This window comes from Neophocaena asiaeorientalis, unplaced genomic scaffold (assembly GCF_003031525.2).
Source record: "Neophocaena asiaeorientalis asiaeorientalis breed wild unplaced genomic scaffold, Neophocaena_asiaeorientalis_V1.1 scaffold684, whole genome shotgun sequence".
Taxonomy (NCBI): domain Eukaryota; kingdom Metazoa; phylum Chordata; class Mammalia; order Artiodactyla; family Phocoenidae; genus Neophocaena; species Neophocaena asiaeorientalis.
In genome coordinates, this window is record NW_020174048.1 from 8,373,304 (window position 1) to 8,391,261 (window position 17,958).

At 38.4% G+C, this 17,958-nt stretch overlaps 1 protein-coding gene across 1 annotated transcript in view; it reads right to left on the minus strand.

Annotated features, from left to right (window-relative positions):
- The window catches only part of ITGBL1 (integrin subunit beta like 1), a 112,295-nt gene that overhangs the window by 68,821 nt on the left and 25,516 nt on the right, over positions 1-17,958 (minus strand). The gene's annotated exons all lie outside the window — the stretch shown is intronic.

A 17,958-nucleotide genomic window follows, 5' to 3' on the forward strand; every position in this document is an offset into this window, starting at 1 on the left:
TTGGATCAACTTCCGTATCTCTTCTTAAGTGAGGGGAAAAAATAGAAGGGCTCTAACTCTGAATTTCCATCACCTAAAATCTAGCTTTTTATGGACTGTGAAACCAAGACTCAAGGTCATGATTATATTTTGCTGGAAGATCTTGATGTGTGTAAGGAGTTCAGTAGCGAATTGGCATCCTGCATGACAAACAAAAACAGAAATACTGAGGCTTCAGGCTATACACTCCCAGGTTTTTAAAAAATGTATTTGGAAGGTGATAAGTGAGAAACAGTTCCAATACCATGTATACCCAGGGAGTGGAAAGATTCCTGGGCTGGAAGCATCTACTTGTATAGAACTATCTAAACAGATACTTTCCTGTTAATAGTTCAGAAGAATATTTATGATATTAACATCATGAAACAGCTGTCAGGCCACAAAGATGTCAACAGTCCCTTGGGGAGCATCATCAACAGTTACAGGTGGCCTTCATCTTTTATAGTGACATAAAGAAGGGCTGGGCTTCCCTGGTGGCACAGTGGTTGAGGGTCTGCCTGCTGATGCGGGGGACGCGGGTTCGGCCCCGGTCCGGGAAGATCCCACATACCGCGGAGCGGATGCGCCCGTGACCCATGGCCGCTGAGCCTGCGCGTCCAGAGCCTGTGCTCCGCAGCGGGAGAGGCCGCAGCGGTGAGAGGCCCGAGTACCGCAAAAAAAAAAAAAAAGAAGGGCTGAAGCCACAGCAAGTGTTCCGCATTTGCAAACGATTTGCTTAGTATTCTTTTGGAGAGGAAAGCATAGAAAGTCAATGACAGGACGTAGAAACCCACTATTCCCTACTTTGGGTACAAGCCCCAAATACGTAGGGGTCCCTTCTACAGTGCTGGGGAGGACCCTAGTAATAGGTGACATATATTTTTGAAATTTTCCAAAAAACAAGACATTTTACCTGAATTGATTAAGACCACACTTTTTTTCTATTCCAACTTCCACTCAGCCACACTTCCCCTCATGTCAAGTGGCACTTTGGGGATTCAGCCAGACGGAAGTTGAATCAAGGGTACATCAACTTTGGGATTAGTGGGGGAGAGTCATTTCCATGGCTTTTCAGGGTGTAGGAATGGCTTCTAGGAATACTAGGAATAGTATTGGGTCATGACAATGTAAGGCCAGAGATCAAGTCATAACAGTGATGCATTCCATAATGCCCAGCCCACATTTGGCAACTTCCACATTAGGGAAGTTGAGAAGAAACAAATTTTGATGTATATAGAGCCATTTGCAGAAGATGCATAAAGTTATAATTCCATCATATTCCAGACTTTGTAATGTTTGTGGTATTTGTCTGCTTTAAAAAAAAAAGTATGTTGATTTCCCTTTTCATCCTAAATAAAAATTCACCTTAACTAATTTTGTTCTTGTAATTTTGAATTCATTTTATTAAAAAAGACTCCCAAAATGTAGGCCCTACAAAACTTGGATCTATTTCCTTTAGATAATGATGTACACCCAGAATCACAATATAGAAACAGGAAAAAAAATTCAGACCATGATATTAAAATCGTATAATTGTGTTCATGGGCCATTTAAGTAGAATAATGCATTAAATGATGAAATAAAGATGAATATTATTCTTGCCCAAAAGATCTTACTTAATACAGTATATAGCCATTAAAAACAATATATCCAGACTATATTACAACACGGAATAAACTGTAAAATCTCATATAATTACAAAAAGAAGGATATAAAGTTGTGTTTAAAAACTAGCTTCCATTATTTTAAAATGATGCAAGAGGAAAGTCAATGAGGAAATTATACTTTAAGCTTTTTATGTTTATGCTGGTAGATGAAATACTAGCAGTAAAAGAAATACCTTTTTAACATTGGTTTTTTTCAGATTGTCTGTAAGAATTCTAAAAAATTCATGGGAATACATAATTCACTCAGAAAAAAATTCTGATTTATATTCTAGTAACTAGGCCAAAGAATATTTCCATAGATCACTGTTTTCTATCACTGCTATAACAAAATACCACAAACTTTGTGGCTAAAAGCAACACAAAATGTATAACCTTATAGTTCTGGAGATCAGAAGTTTAAATGGATTTCACTAGGCTAAAATAAAGGTGTTAACAGAATTGTGTCCTTCTGGCTCTAAAGGCAAATATCCCCTTGTATTTGCACATTTCTGGAGGCCAACCACATTCCTTGGTTCTTGGTCCTATCCCTCCATCTTCAAAGTCAGCAACAGAAGGTTAAGTTCCCATGTCACATCCCTCTGATTATGACTCCTCTTCTGTCTCCTCTTCCCCTTGTAAGAACCTTGTGATTACACTGGGCCAACCCAGATAATCCACTATAATCTCCTGATTAGCAATCTTAATTCCATGTGCAACTTTTTCCCCTTTCCCACAAAATCTATATCTAACATAATCACAGGTTCTAGGGATGAGGACATGAATGTCTCTGGGGGAGCATTATTCTGCCTACCACAATCATTAATGAATTGCCTAATCATGGTGTGCTCTCCCTAGGTTATGAATCTGAAAAATATGCTATGTATCATCCTTGCTACACCAAGAAGGCTCTAGATGTAATCAAAGATTCTCAAGACCAATACCAGCCTGAAATGCAGTTATGGCCAGTAAACATTCTTTTGTTGGCTCAGAAGGGCTCTATGAAGTCTGAAAATCTTACATCTCACCACCCCAGCACTGCCCCCAAGTTGAACCAAGTTTAATACTCCATCAACCACTTCTTTGGAAATATGAACTGGCTCAAAATTGATCATGGTTCCAAGCTAAGGTAATCCGCTAGTTATTTTTGTTTCTCCCTTGAACTGCCAAGGCAAAGTCTCTTATTTTCCTTGGTCAGGGCACAGTAAAAATACAACCCTAGGTGATGCTAAAACCCATGACCCTTCTGCATGGAGAAAAATTCATCTGCAGTAGGCAAGATTAAGAGCAAAATTCTGACAGAAGCAGAAATGTGTGTGCTGGGGGCAGTTGAGGGTGGACATGTGCCTGCACACACACACACACACACACACACACACACACACACACACGTTACTGAGAGTCTCTGATCTACAGTAAGCATCAACCAGGGTCTTGTGCACGCTTTCCAATGTACTGCCTACATTGAACAGATAATAGCCAATATTCTCATTATGCATCATTTCTCTCAGTGAAGCCAGTTTATACATAGAAATAAAGCCCTTGGATTCAACCAGAATCTAGAAGCAACATCAAAATTAAAGTAACAGCTACCCAAATTAGTCCATTAAAGTAAATATTAGGGAGATCCTCCTTGTCATTTTATATTGTCAATGTAATTAATTGCATTGAATAAAGAAATGAATACATGAATGGATATATGATGAACAAACAGTTACAAGCCCAGGAGGTAGCGCCTGAATCATTCAAGCTTAATAATCACAGAAGTTATTGCTGCTCCATGACCTGTTTTTCTATCTACTCTACTGTTTCCTCAGGTTGTGTGCTCTGTCACACTGCTTGAAATTTTCTTTGATAATTTATCCCTATCCCTCATATTTCTAAGACTCGTATGGATATTAACTAGCCAAAGTTAAAACAGTAATAATATGACTGAATGTTGATTAGAAAGAAGTTTATAGACTGGCTAAATCTTAGTTTGGAGCCATGGAGGTATTGCAAAACACCAACTGTATTTCTGTATTATATTTTTATATATGTTAATAAAATTCCGAATAGAACTTGATTAGCATACAAATTAAATTTCCTTCTGTTCTTGTTCCTATACTCCTGTTTTTTCTAGAATGGCAGGTTATACTCTTATGAGCATTCCGGACAGCAACATTTATTAATCAGAATGGACACCTGTCATGAGTAGAGACTAAAACCCAGAGCATTATAGAAGAAATGTCATTCTGTTCTGAGGGAAAAACAGGAATTTAATTTTTATTCTCTGCTTGAAATTTCATCTGTGTTTCCAATTATCCTAATAAGAAACCTCAGTGACAAATTCTCATGACTTAGAATAAAATGGTTTTGGGTTTGGTCCATCTTTTTGTTCCTAACTTGAATCTTGTGAACACATTTTTTTTAAAAAAGCCAAGACAACCTACCAAATGGGAGAAAATATCAATATTTGCAAATGATATGACCGATAAGGGGTTAATACCCCACATATATAAACAGCTCATACAACTCAACATCAAAAAACAAACAACCCAATTAAAAAATGGACAGAAAACTTGAGTAGACATTTTTCCAAAGAGGAAATGCAGATGGCCAACAGGCAAAGGAAAAGATGCACCACATCATTAATCATCAGAGAAATACAAATTAAAACCACAATGAGATATCACCTCACACCTGGCAGAATGGCTATCATCAAAAAGACCACAAGTAACAAATGTTGGCAAAGATGCTAAGAAAAGGGAACCCTCGTACACTTTTGGTGGGACTGTCGATTTGTACAGCCACTATGGAAAACAGTATGGAGATTTCTCAAAAAATTAAAAATAGAGCTACCATATGATCCAGCAATTCCACTCCTGGGTATTTATCCCCCCCGCAAAAAAACTAAAACACTAATTCAAAAAGATACATGCACCCCAATGTTCACAGCAGCATTATTTACAATTGCCAAAATATGGAAGCAACCTAAGAGTCCATCAACAGATGAGTGGATAGAGAAGATGTGGGGGGTGTATGTGTATATATATGCACACACACCCATATATATGCACACACACACCCATATATATGCACACACATATGTATGCACACACACACCCATATATATGCACACACCCATATGTATGCACACACACACCCATATATAAACACACATACATCCATATACACACACAGCCATATGTATGCACACACACCCATATATATGCACACACACCTATATACACACACACTCATATGTATATACACACACACCCATATGTATGTACACACACACCCATATATATGCACACACACATCTATATACACACACCCCCATATGTATGCACACACCCCCCCATATGTATGCACACACACCCATATATATGCACACACACACCCATATGTATGCACATACACCTATATATTTGCGCACACACACACACATATATGCACATACATACAACAGAACACTATTTAGCCATAAAATAAAAAGTGAAATTTTGCCATTTGCAGCAACAGGGATGGACTTGGAGAGTACTATGCTAAGTGAAACACAGTAGACAGAGAAAGACAAATACTATATGTTGTTTATATGTGGAATCTAAAAAATAAAACTAACTTGTGAATATAACAAAAAAGAGCAGACTCACAGATATAGAGAACAAACTAGTGGTTACCAGTGGGGAGAGGGAAGGGAGGAGGGGCAAGACAGGAGTGGGGGATTAAGAGGTACAAACTACTGTCTATAAAATAAATAAGCTACAAGGATATATGGTACAACATAGGGAATATAGCCAGTATTTTATAATAACTATAAATGGAATATAACCTTTAAAATTGTAAAACACTATGTTGTACCCCCAAAACTTACATAATATTGTACATCGACTATACCTCAATAAAGAAGAAAAGAAGCCACATCATAAGTTACAAACACAACTAGGTATCACAAAGTATTTCTATATTTGATTACTATTTGGATAATTTACTAATTCAACTATTAAACTACACAATGTCTAGTTAAGGCACATCTACCTCAAAATACATTCCTTAATAATCTACTGTAACATCTCTTTAAAAGTGTTTGGTTTTATGCAATGGTTTCTAAATCACTTCCACCTTTTGTTGATATCATGCAGCCCTTTTATCAACAGAATCTGGTAAAAGAAGCCACAGACCCTCTCTTTATAAAAATATAAAAGGTATGTATAATATATTTGTGCTATTATAAGAGGTGCTTATTGCCCTGGCACCCAACCATAAACCTCCAGAGTTGTGTGAATTTCAGGTAAAGAATCCTTGGGTATAGAATTCCAAAAATCCCTCATTACAATACAAATATTCTGGTTGAAAAAAACACATCACAGATTAGTTCTCAGAAAACAATCTGCGAAGCTTGAAAGCAGGTCTAGGCCTCTGGACAATTGAGGACCATGGAAAGATATTTTTGTGAAATGAGGTTTACCCCCCGCATTCATACCCAAATGCTTCGTAATTTCACTGGATCTATTTAAAAATACAGATTCTCACTCCCACCTCAGATATACAAAAACGGGGATGGAGCAATTCCCTGAACGAATATACCATCTTCTTTCATATTTCTGTGCCTCCTGATGGGCCTTTCTCTTTTGAAAATTCTTTATCCCTTTCTCCAAGAGCATACCTTCCCCGTGCCCACCCACTGCCTCATTGCTTTCCCATCTATTCAATAGAGCATCAGGCAAAGACACCACAGGACAGTAATTTTTCTGCAACTCTTAAGCATTCCCTGAAGCCCGGTTTGCTCTGCGGGAAGTAGGGCAAAAGCAAAAGTGTCCGTCCTCCTGCTGCAGGACTATGCCCATTACACAACTCTGCAGAGCAGGGATTCTAAATGTGGCTGCATAGCAGAATCACCAGCGAGCTTTTAAAATCCCTGATGCCCAGGCCATCTCACAGACAAATTAAATCAGGTAGGAGTTCACATTGGTACTTTTAAAATACTTCTTCAACAAATTCTAAGTCTCCTCTCTGGATTCTTTTTTTTTTTAATTGAATTTTTTGGCCCCACCCCAAGGCATGTGGGATCTTAGTTCCCAGACCAGGGATCAAACCCTCGCCCCCTGCATTGGAAGCATGAAGTCTTAACCACTGGACCACCAGGGAAGTCCCTCCTCTCTAGATTCTTAAAGAACAAAGCCCACCCAACTTTGATCTCTTCCAGAAAACCTTCATTACTTGAGTATGAAATTTGGTATAAACTTTTTTTTTTTTTCTGTTTTCCGGCCATCTTCCCTCAGTTCGTATATGACCCCTTTTCAATACTCAGATCTGGCCAAGCAGGACTCCTCAGAGAGGGTCGCTGACCACCTTATCTGGGGCCGGCCCCATACCCCACCTTGGCCAAATTATCTTGATTTCCTTCTCCTAGCACTAACCAAAATTATTTGTTTTCTTGTTTAACTTCTCTGACCAAACTTACCACAAGCTCTCTGAGAGCCCTGACTTTGGCTGCCTTATTTATTATTCTATCCTAAGCTCCTAGACTGGTTCTAGGCACATAGTTAGGATCCCAAAAAATATATGTTGACTGTATGAATGAATGAGTGAAGGAACATTGATCTTGTTTTCTCTCTTAAACTCTATGGCCTTGAGTTCAGCTGCCATGTCGTCTGCTTAAACCCTTGCAATCCCTCACAACTGCATGTTGGCTTCAAAGTTAACGAAACAATTTCCTATGTGCCATCTTTTTTTTTTTTTTTTTTTTGGGACGCGGGCCTCTCACTGTCGTGGCCTCTCCCGTTGTGGAACACAGGCTCCGGACACGCAGGCTCAGCGGCCATGGCTCACGGGCCTAGCCGCTCCGCGGCATGTGGGATCTTCCCGGACCGGGGCACAAACCCGTGTCCCCTGCATCGGCAGGGGGACTCTCAACCACTGCGCCACCAGAGGAGCCCCCTATGTGTCATCTTAATCGCCCCTCACAACACTTTAGAGGAAACAGCCGTTATAATAATACTGTTTTTAGAGATAACAACTGAGGGTCCATAAAGCTAAAATACAACTTTCCAGGGCCACACAAACAATAAGTAGGGTGAGCACATCTGCCCCGAGAGGCTTTCACAGACCATATGGTCATCTCTCGAATTCCTGCCCCCGCAGAGGCACACGCCCTGAGGATTGGAAAGTGACTGACTGGATGAGGCTATAGATGCTCAAAGGAAGCACAAGTCGGCAGCATTGTGTGCGCCTCTTGACCCAAACAGGAAGCAGATGCCTGTCGAGAGTTTTCCCAGCGACCATGCAAGTGAAGGATGGGAGTGATATCTGGGAACAGGGGTGAACAATGTCAGCATGTTCCAGCCCTGTCACACCTCTGTGCAGCCACAAGACTTCAGGCCTCCTACCCCATCCAGGATCTCATCTACTAATAATCCTTCTGGGCTTCTCTCTTCATGTCGCAGAAGCATCCAGAACAGTGCCTTTAGAGTCAAGCACGAATTACACCTCTTGGGTTTTGCTACTGTCTCTTTATGATTACAGTAAACTACACTCAAGCGTATAAGTTCTGCGATCATCTCACTGTTGTGACTGTAATTTAATAGTAACATTAATGATACGCACACTGCTGGCAAGTTAATCAAGTGAAGCTGTGTGAGACACCTTTCTAGTCACCGTATACTCTATATCCGCTGGCGATCTTTTTTTTTACATTTCTTTTAAGCTCCTTCAGTTAACTATTGTGCAACACAGGGCCTTAGGAAAAAAATCCAGAGAAAGAAATCCTGGCAAGTGATTTAATGTCCTTATAAAGAACTTTACATATGACCTCAAATATTTTCTGTTTCATCCTTGGGACCGTTCAAACCTCAAACGTTCAAACCTCAGACTGTACTATGCCAGACCATTTGGTACCATTTACAAGCATCCACATGGCATGGATATTTTGAGCAGCAAAGAGGCCAAAATTATTTAGAAACTTAAATAAGAAGCCAAAGAATCCTGCCTTTCCTCCTTTATCCAAATGAAAGGCACCACATAAGAAATAAATATTTATGAAGAACCAAAATCTCATCCATCTTAACTGTTACACTGCAAATGAAAGGATTCCATAACTGAAGAATATATTAGTTTGTACCCAAAACAGTCACTTGGTAGAAAGCAGACTCTAGAAAACAGCTTGGCTAGTTACCTGATCCTCCTGAAGAGTAGTCAGCTATCTGGTTAGCTATGCAAAACCAGAGACGAAGTCTGACAGGAAGGTGAGTCATAAATGAAACACACGAGAGCATACAGAATCTACGGATCCAAGTGACTCAGAACACAGAGTCAAGTTCACTTGCTGCAGAGAGAAGTGAAGGAGAGGAAAAGTAGCCTGAAGAAGCTAAGTTCAAAGTCACCATTAAGGTAGCCTGTGACTTGCTGGATCATACACCTGGTTAGTGGCAGAGCCCAGACTCAGTCTAGGGTTTCTCAGCCCAAACAAATAACCCACCATCTTGCCTCACTACGACACAATGTCCTTTTGCCATTTAAAACATGCAGGTATGTGTACACATACCCGTTACAGATAAGGTGACCCTCAAAATACCAATCCAACTGCTAAACTGCTGTCATTTCACTTTGCTAATATGAATGACTCAATAGAACAGCCACTTCAGAATTGTGTTTGTCTTCTCCTATTCCCTCAGTAGATTAAGTAAACATGATTGGAGGTACAGGAAAGAGGAAGAAAAGCACAGGGGAGGATGTTAGCATACTTGTCTTGTGTATGGGAAGGTTGGATCTTGGTCACTTTAGTTACATTAAACTTGGTATTTTAGCGATGATGCACTGGGGTAGGCACTAAGCAAGGTTAACCTGGCATTTCTATGACATCATTGCAGTGTATTTAAAATCTGTACTTACAGTGTGTGTCCTTCTTACTAACATCAACCTCCTATGACAATTATGAGAACAAGAGGTCTGCAAAGAAGTTGTTTTTTCTGTCTCAAATCCATCACAACATGGAGAGAGGGTAATGGGGGATGGGAGAAATGGCATTTGCCCCCAGGCTGCTTCCCACTGTCTGATTCTTCATATATCATCAAAAGTGAGTTTATCTCCTGTCCCCTGAAAAAGTTATTCCCTTGTTAACTCAGTGTTTCTCTCCATGATGTTCCCTCTAGCGGGAATGTTCTTTTTTCTAAACCAGTATCTGTCTAATGCTACTTAGAGGTAAACTCAGTTTTAGCTTCACTCACTTCATGAAGCCCTATATGCCCCCAAATTTATTTAGAAAATAATATCTTCTTCCCCTGACCCTCAAGACACTCAACCTGTTCTTTGGCACTTTTATCACAAATGCTTAGCATAGGAACCAGCAAACTCCTTCTGTAAAGGGCCAGATAGTAAACATTTTAGGCCCTGTGTACTGTACACCTCTGTGGCAACTCTGCCATGATAGCAAAACAGCAGCCATATGTAAACAAATGAGCATAGCTGTGTTCCAATAAAATTTTACTTACAAAAACAAAATGTGGGCCTCCTGATCCTAGTTTCCTGATCCCCAGCTTAGCACAGAGATACTTGGTAAGGTGATCAATAAATATTAGATTTATTAAATTCGATGAGCAACATCACTAATGAAAATACGATGCATAAGATGTCAGTGTGCTCTAGTATGACTGTACATTGTACATACTAATTTTTATTGAATATAATATTTGCATATATATTCATCATGCAAATAATAACACAATGACCAGCCTTATAAATTTTTAATGGCATCTTATGTTTCCAAGAAAGGAATCATAGAGTTCTGATCATCTACATGACCCTAACACCTAGACAAAATAATGACCTTCTGCCTCATTGATTTTCTATTAAAAAGAGTCTGTAGACTGTGTAGTTCTGCAAAGATTACGGCTGATAGCAGAAGAGATTTTTTTTTCCCACTAAAAATATTTGGTTTGCTTATTTATACTGAATAAAATCAATTAAATAACCACTAGAGCCCCACATTACATCCTTCACTGTGTGCTTAATGTTTTAATAGAAAGAAATATATAATTAAAGTAACAAAATTGTCATAGTTGTCACACGTTTCATTTTAAGGTCCCTTAAAGAAACCGGGGTTGAATTCATGTCCGATATTCTACTTTCATTTCAAATAGATTTTGACAATATTCATTGCAGCCTTTCCTAGAAGTTTTCTCAGCCAAAAAATTTCACCAGCTTTCAATTTACCACATAAAAATTATGCAAAATGTAATAAAAATTGTCCTTTTATTTGGATCGATTCCTATCTTTGACACAAAGTGTTCTGTTGCCATAGATAAAGCATTTAGGCAAGATCGCTGACTGGAACACGAAAAAAAAAATTCACTCTGTCTTGGGAGTGATACAGTTTTCTGGACTATGGATTAGAAAATACTCAGGTTATCAAAAAAAAACCACTATGCTTATTATTTTCCATTGAATTATTTTCCACCGTCTTTTTAAAAGATAGACAAAATTATTAAATTCAGCTTCTGAATTTCCTTTGTGCTCTGCTGAATATAAAAATAGCAAGAGGAAAGGCGAGATGAAAAAAGGTGGCAAAATAAGGAAGAGAGATAATTATTTACCCACTGGAAAGGGGAGTGCCTACATAACTGTCTTGCATGAGATCTTTTCTTGGCTTGTTTCCATTATTTTTAGCAGTTTCCTTCAATGTACACAAATTATGCCTTTAGTAAATGCTGCTTCTTCATATGACTGAGAGGTTAAATACTGGATTGAATCAGGACCGTCCAGAAAAACACCAGTTCTGGGCACCTGCACCTTTGGCTTCCTCATGAAGGTAGAAAACGCCCCACCAACACACAGAAGTCCCAACACATCATGAGGACATAAAGGACGCTAGAGGCCCCATATTTAGTTCTCCCACTTGATCCCACTCTTTTTGTCTCTGTACTATCTTCAATAAAGTCATAAGAAAGAGTATTTACATTCCTGAGGTTTTGTGAAGTGTGGATTGCATATACAGTTTAAAGACATTCTAGTAAGTATTTTCTGAGTACAAAGGAAGCAAATAACAAACAGGCTTTTCTCTTCCTAGATACCATCTTTCTATTGTGGGTTATTCCAAGATAATAGAGCACATAAAAGCCATAGCAGAGAGCACTGTAAGTTTAAGATGTGCTCAGAGATCCACAGAAGACTCCCTGGGATCCACAGACTGATTTCTCATCATCTAATGTCTATAATATGACAAAATATAGACTTTTGCTTCTGACATGATTTCCCAATTCACTGATGTTATCCCCATTCTGTACATCACTGAAAGCAGGATGATTCTTTCTGGATAAGGAAGAGTAAAGCAGTTAATTTTACAGGGTCATTTCTTCATCTTCTTTGGATGTGATCCTTTACAACTACGTTTGAAAGGTCATAATTCAGTGTATGACCATCCCAGGGTTCTCAAGCAATGACAGATGGAGTGGATCAATCAATCTGAATGTCTAGAAGAGAGGAAATCTGAATCCCACTCTCCTTCTCGAAGGACCACTGGAAGAACACACTGGGTTCCCTTGCCTCTTGAAAACTCTACACATTTCCCACTTCAGTTAACTTACAGTAAGATATCTAATTAAGCCACTGGGGATTTTAAAAATATAATCAAAACCACACTAGGTGGTGTTGTACTTAATCTAAAATGTTTGGAGGTCTATCCTCTTAAATTTTTCAGGGGACTTCCCTGGTGGCACAGTGGTTAAGAATCCGCCTGCCAATGCTGGGGACATGGGTTTGAGCCCTGGTCTGGAAGATCTCACATGCCACAGAGCAACTAAGCCCCGTGAGCCACAACTACTGAGCCTGTCCTCTAGAGTCCGCGAGCCACAACTACTGAGCCCCCGTGCCACAACTACTGAAGCCCATGCGCCTAGAGCCTGTGCTCCACAACAAGAGAAGCCACCGCAATGAGAAGCCCACGCACCGCAACGAAGAGTAGCCCCCGCTCACTGCAACTAGAGAAAGCCTGCACGCAGCAACGAAGACTCAACACAGCCCAAAAATTTTAATTAATTAATTAATTTTAAAAATGTTTTCCAGTCCACAAAACCACACAAAAAAAGTTAAAATTGTTAACTATAGACACTCTGTGGTATAGCAGATCTCTAGACCTTATTCATCGTGTACAATTGACACTTATGCCCATTGAATAACAACTTCCCTATTTCCTCCTTTCCCCATCCCTGGCCACCACCATTCTATTTTCTGCTTCTATAGGTTTGACTATTTTAGATCTCTCTTGTGTTAAACATTCTTACACACACACACACACACACACACATACATACACTACACACAAAAGCAAAGGGATACAAGGACATTTTGGGAGGTAATGGATATGCTTATCACCCTAATTATGGTGATGGCATCACAGGTCTATACACATGTCCAAATTCTTCAAATTGTATACATTAAATATGTGCAGTTTTTGTATATCAGTTATACCTCAATAAAGCTGATAAAAACTTTTTAAAAAATTAAAAGACTCTCCTCCCACAAAAATTTTTTTTAAATTTTAGGGGTCTTCCAATTAAAAAAACAAAAGTTATGTTCCAAATAATAATTGTATCTCTGTATACATGAATAAGAAAAATGATTTAGTTGCCAAAAAAATCAAAGAGTCAAAAACACGTAGGTTAAAAAAATACATGCATCATAGAAAACTCTCTGATTAATAAAAGCAAAAGAACTTAAAGGTGTGCTTTGCCACTAAAAAGGAGAGGTAAATTACAGCTTAAATTGAAAAATCTCCAGATGGTGAGAATTTGGCATGCTATCATTCTTTGAAAGTATGTTCCTAGGTGAGGAATTGAACCAACTTGCTTAATTAATTAATTAAAGCATACTAATTGATAAAAATGAGGACATGGTTCCTATTTTCTGGAAGCCACAATATTAAATAATTAGCTTCAATTTGTCATTCTTCTTCCACTCCATACCTCCCCTTGTGGAGGTGTATGGGTATGTGTGTTGAAGGACCAAAACATATGCCATACGTCTTAGAACAAGTCTGATGAAAGAAAACCAAAGGGCACAGAGGACAGACAACAAAAACACAGGGGAGTGCAATACCAAACAAAAAGATGACTTAGACATAAGGACAAATGATGATCAAAGAAGGCAAATACTGCAAACACAAGCTTCTGAATATTAATGCCTGCAGATAAATCATTTGTTTTGATGATTATAGAAGTCAGTGAAAGGAGTTTGATAAAGTAAAAGTTTACAACATGAAGAGCAAAATACACCAGGAAAAGTGAACTAATTATTTAATATTGTCACTATTGGTGGGCAAAGGGAACCCGTCTTCCACTCCTGGTAGAAGGGTATACTGGAACAATTTTTCTAGAGGCTATAAATTGTTTGGGCAATGTTTTTATTAAAAAGTTTTAATATATTCTTATTCATTTAGAACTATGCAATCCACATCTAAGAATTAATACTTAGGATTTATGCAAATATTCCACTTCAAGGATGTAAATTATAACTTGAATAAAATAAGAGACAATTCAGATGTCTAATAAAAGAGGGTTGATTAAATTCTTTTGCTACAACCATTTTATGGAATAGTACGCAGCCATACCAATAATTTTGCAGAAGAATATTTATAACAAGAAAATATATTCATGACAAGTTGTTCAGAAAATTGACATGTTAAAAGAACATGTTAACAAACTGTGACATGTTAGTAAATTACCTAAGATGACAGCTCTGGCATCAGAGGGCCTGTATTAAGTTTCTATTAAAAGTTGCACATCTGGCACCTACTATGTAAGATGGTAAACTGTTCAAATTTCCAATTTCTTCTTTTGTAAAAAGAAGATTTCTATTTCTTCCTATCTCATTGTGTTTGGGGAATATTAAAAAAGATAATACATTCAATGCTCTTAGCATTTAACTTGTCGAATAAGTGCACATAAATGCTGTTGATAGAACTGTATAAAAACATCATTTATAAAATATATAGTTATTTATGTTGATTTAGATATTAATACTGATATGATATACATATACAGTTATAAACCTCAACTTTTTTATGCTTATCTCTTTGGATTGAGTGTGATTTTTGTCGCGTTTGCTTGTTTGTTTGCTTTGCTTTAGCTGTGTTCCCTAATCTTGTATGCAGAAGAGTATGAGCCAGGAGTTCTGAAGCCATAACAAACAACCCCAATATCTCAGCTGCTTAAAACAACAAAGGTTTATTTCTCACTCATGAGACAGAAACCGGTGGGTCAGCAGAGGTTTCTGCTGATCATCCTCATTCAGAGACCCAGGCTAATGGATCTGCCACCATCTCAAACTTCAAATCCCCTTGCCAGGGAAAAAGAGAGAATGGCAAATCTCTCACTGCCTCAACTTCTACTCTGAAGTGACACATTTTGCTCACATTTTCTGGCCAAAGCTAGACACATACTCAGGAGAACCTCAATAATAATAAAATGCATTTTTGGGCTTCCCTGGTGGCGCAGTGGTTGAAAGTCCGCCTGCCGATGCAGGGGACACAGGTTCGTGCCCCGGTCCGGGAAGATCCCACATGCCGCAGAGCGGCTGAGCCCATGAGCCATGGCCGCTGAGCCTGCGTGTCCGGAGCCTGCGCTCCGCAATGGGAGAGGCCACAACAGTGAGAGGCCCGCGTGCCGCAAAAAAAAAAAAGCATTTTTAATCAAGAAGAGTTTAAAACTAATAGACTATCATAAGCCATTTAAAATTTCTGAGCAGAACATTGATAGGAGAATTGAGAAAGCTGTGCCCACCTTCCAAACCCATGGGCAGGATGAATCACTGTACATCAATATTGTCTTTATGAGAGTCATCTAACTAAATGAAGGAACAGAAATCAAGGAATCACAGGAATTCAGAGAATTTAAAAGATCCTCTAAATTATTCCCCTATCTTTAAGACATAATGATCACACTTAGTCATCAGCAGCACAAGCAAGTAATCTAATCTAATTCTACCAGGAGAATTGTTTTTTTTCCTTGGCCCCAGCTAATGAGCTGCTGAGGCTCTCCGGCTGGAGAAACAATGAGCCTTGTAATTGCTTTCCTCACTCATGTAACCACAGCTGCCACTCATGTAACCACTCATGTAACCACAGCTGCCGTTGTCATTCATAAATTGCAAAACTAATCCTTTGAAAGTTTGGCCATTTGCTTTAAGACCTCCAACCTCCAGTGCCCAGGAGTTTGCAGATGTAGCCCTATGAAAAAGGAAGTCTCTAACCACTGGTCCGAGCATTGGACTGCCTGTCATAAATCCTTGGTCTTCATTCTCAAAATTCTTATATTTTGTTACAGTTCCCTGGAAAATCACTTCACTCATCAATACTTCCGTTTCCCTGTGAGGAAACTAGAGAAGCTTATATTTATCTGTAAAGCGCTTCAAAAGGCTTGAATGAATTACAAAAAAATAAAAAATACAATTCTATACATATCAACACCTTTTTAATAAAACAGACTTTAAATATAAGCTATTGCTTAAAAATGGTAGCTAAATAACTTAATGAATCTCTAGAAAGGTAGGAGACAAATATGTTTGCCAGAGTTTATTAAACATTGATATATAAAGTCCACAGATAATTCTCTTGCACTAGCATTATATAAAAAAAATTTCAAGATAAATGAGAAACCACTGGCAAATATATACATACACATATATGTGTGTGTATATATATATCTACTTAAAGTCATTTTCTATGTTTATGTTTTACATGCTTTTAAAATTTTTCCATTGTATAATTTATTTTTATTTATTTTTTTAAATAAATGTATTTATTTATTTATTTTTGGCTGCGTTGGGTGTTTGTTGCTGCACACTGGCTTTCTCTAGTTGCAGTGAGTGGGGGCTACTCTTCGTTGCGGTGTGTGGGCTTCTCATGGCAGTGGCTTCTCTTATTGTGGAACACAGCCTCTAGGCACGTGGACTTCAGTAGTTGCAGCAGGCGGGCTCTGTAGCTGTGGCTCGTGGGCTCTAGAGCACAGGCTCAGTAGTTGTGGCACACGGGATTAGTTGCTCTGCAGCATGTGGGATCTTCCTGGACCAGGGCTTGAACCCGTGTCCCCTGCATTGGCAGGTGGGTTCTTAACCACTGCACCACCAGGGGAGTCCTATAATTTGTTATTTTTAGCAATAAATAATACGAGTAGTCTGAGGAATACTGATTTTTAGTCTTTGTTATTTTAAGAGCATAATAGGCTTACTCAAGCACTATAATCACAGTATTTTATTAACGCTGGTAGAACATTGCTTCCAGCCTGGGAGTATTAATGAAAGATGGGGCAATTCAGAAATGCTTCTGAAATTAAAAATTTCTTCTACCCATATCCTACCCTTCTGCTTATAATCATTAAGGATGAATATCAGAGTATGAGAAAATACTATGTTACAAATAATCTTGGAGACTTTAGGAGTTTTTTGCACCCCCCCCCAAAAAAACAACTATAAGTAATGAAAAAGACATATGATAACAAATAATGGTGAGGATGTTGAGAAACTGGAACCTTCATACACTTCTGGAGGGAATGTAAAATGGTGTAGTCACTTTAAAGATAGTTTTGTGGTACCTCAAAAAGTTAAACATAGAGTTACCATATGACCCAGCAATTCCCCTCATGGGTAGATAGCCAAGAGAAATCAAAAGCACACGTCCACACAAAAACTTGTACATAAATATGCACAGAACATTATTTACGAAGGCCAAAAAGTAGAAACAACCCAAATGTTCATTAACAGATGAATGGATGAACAAATGTGCTATATCCATACAAATGAATATTACTCAGCCATAAAGTGAATGAAGTACTGACACATGATACAACATTGAAAACATTAAGCTAAGTGAAAAAAGAAACAGGAGAAAAAGAACACACATTTCATATTTATATGTGAAATATCCAGATTAGGCAAATCCACAGAGACAGGAAGTAGATTAATGGTTTCTAGGGGCTAAGTGGAGAGGATAGTGGGGAGTGCCCAGGAAGGGTACAGAGTTTCTTTCTGTGATGACGAAAATGTTTAGGAATGAGGCAGTGGTGATGGTTGGGTATTCTGTGAATATACTAAAAAAACCCCACTAAGTTGTATACTTTAAGTGAGTGAATTTTATGACATTTGAATTATATCTCAATTAAAAAATTCACTTTTCAAAAAAGTTTCCCTTCAACATAAAATTAAATTTCTGATCTAACATTCAGATAAAGGAAATCTTTGTCCTTTTCCTCTTTCATGAATAAAATTTGTAATAACTTCAATTACCAGTACCTCTGAAAGCAAATTTCACATTAACTTTGCCATT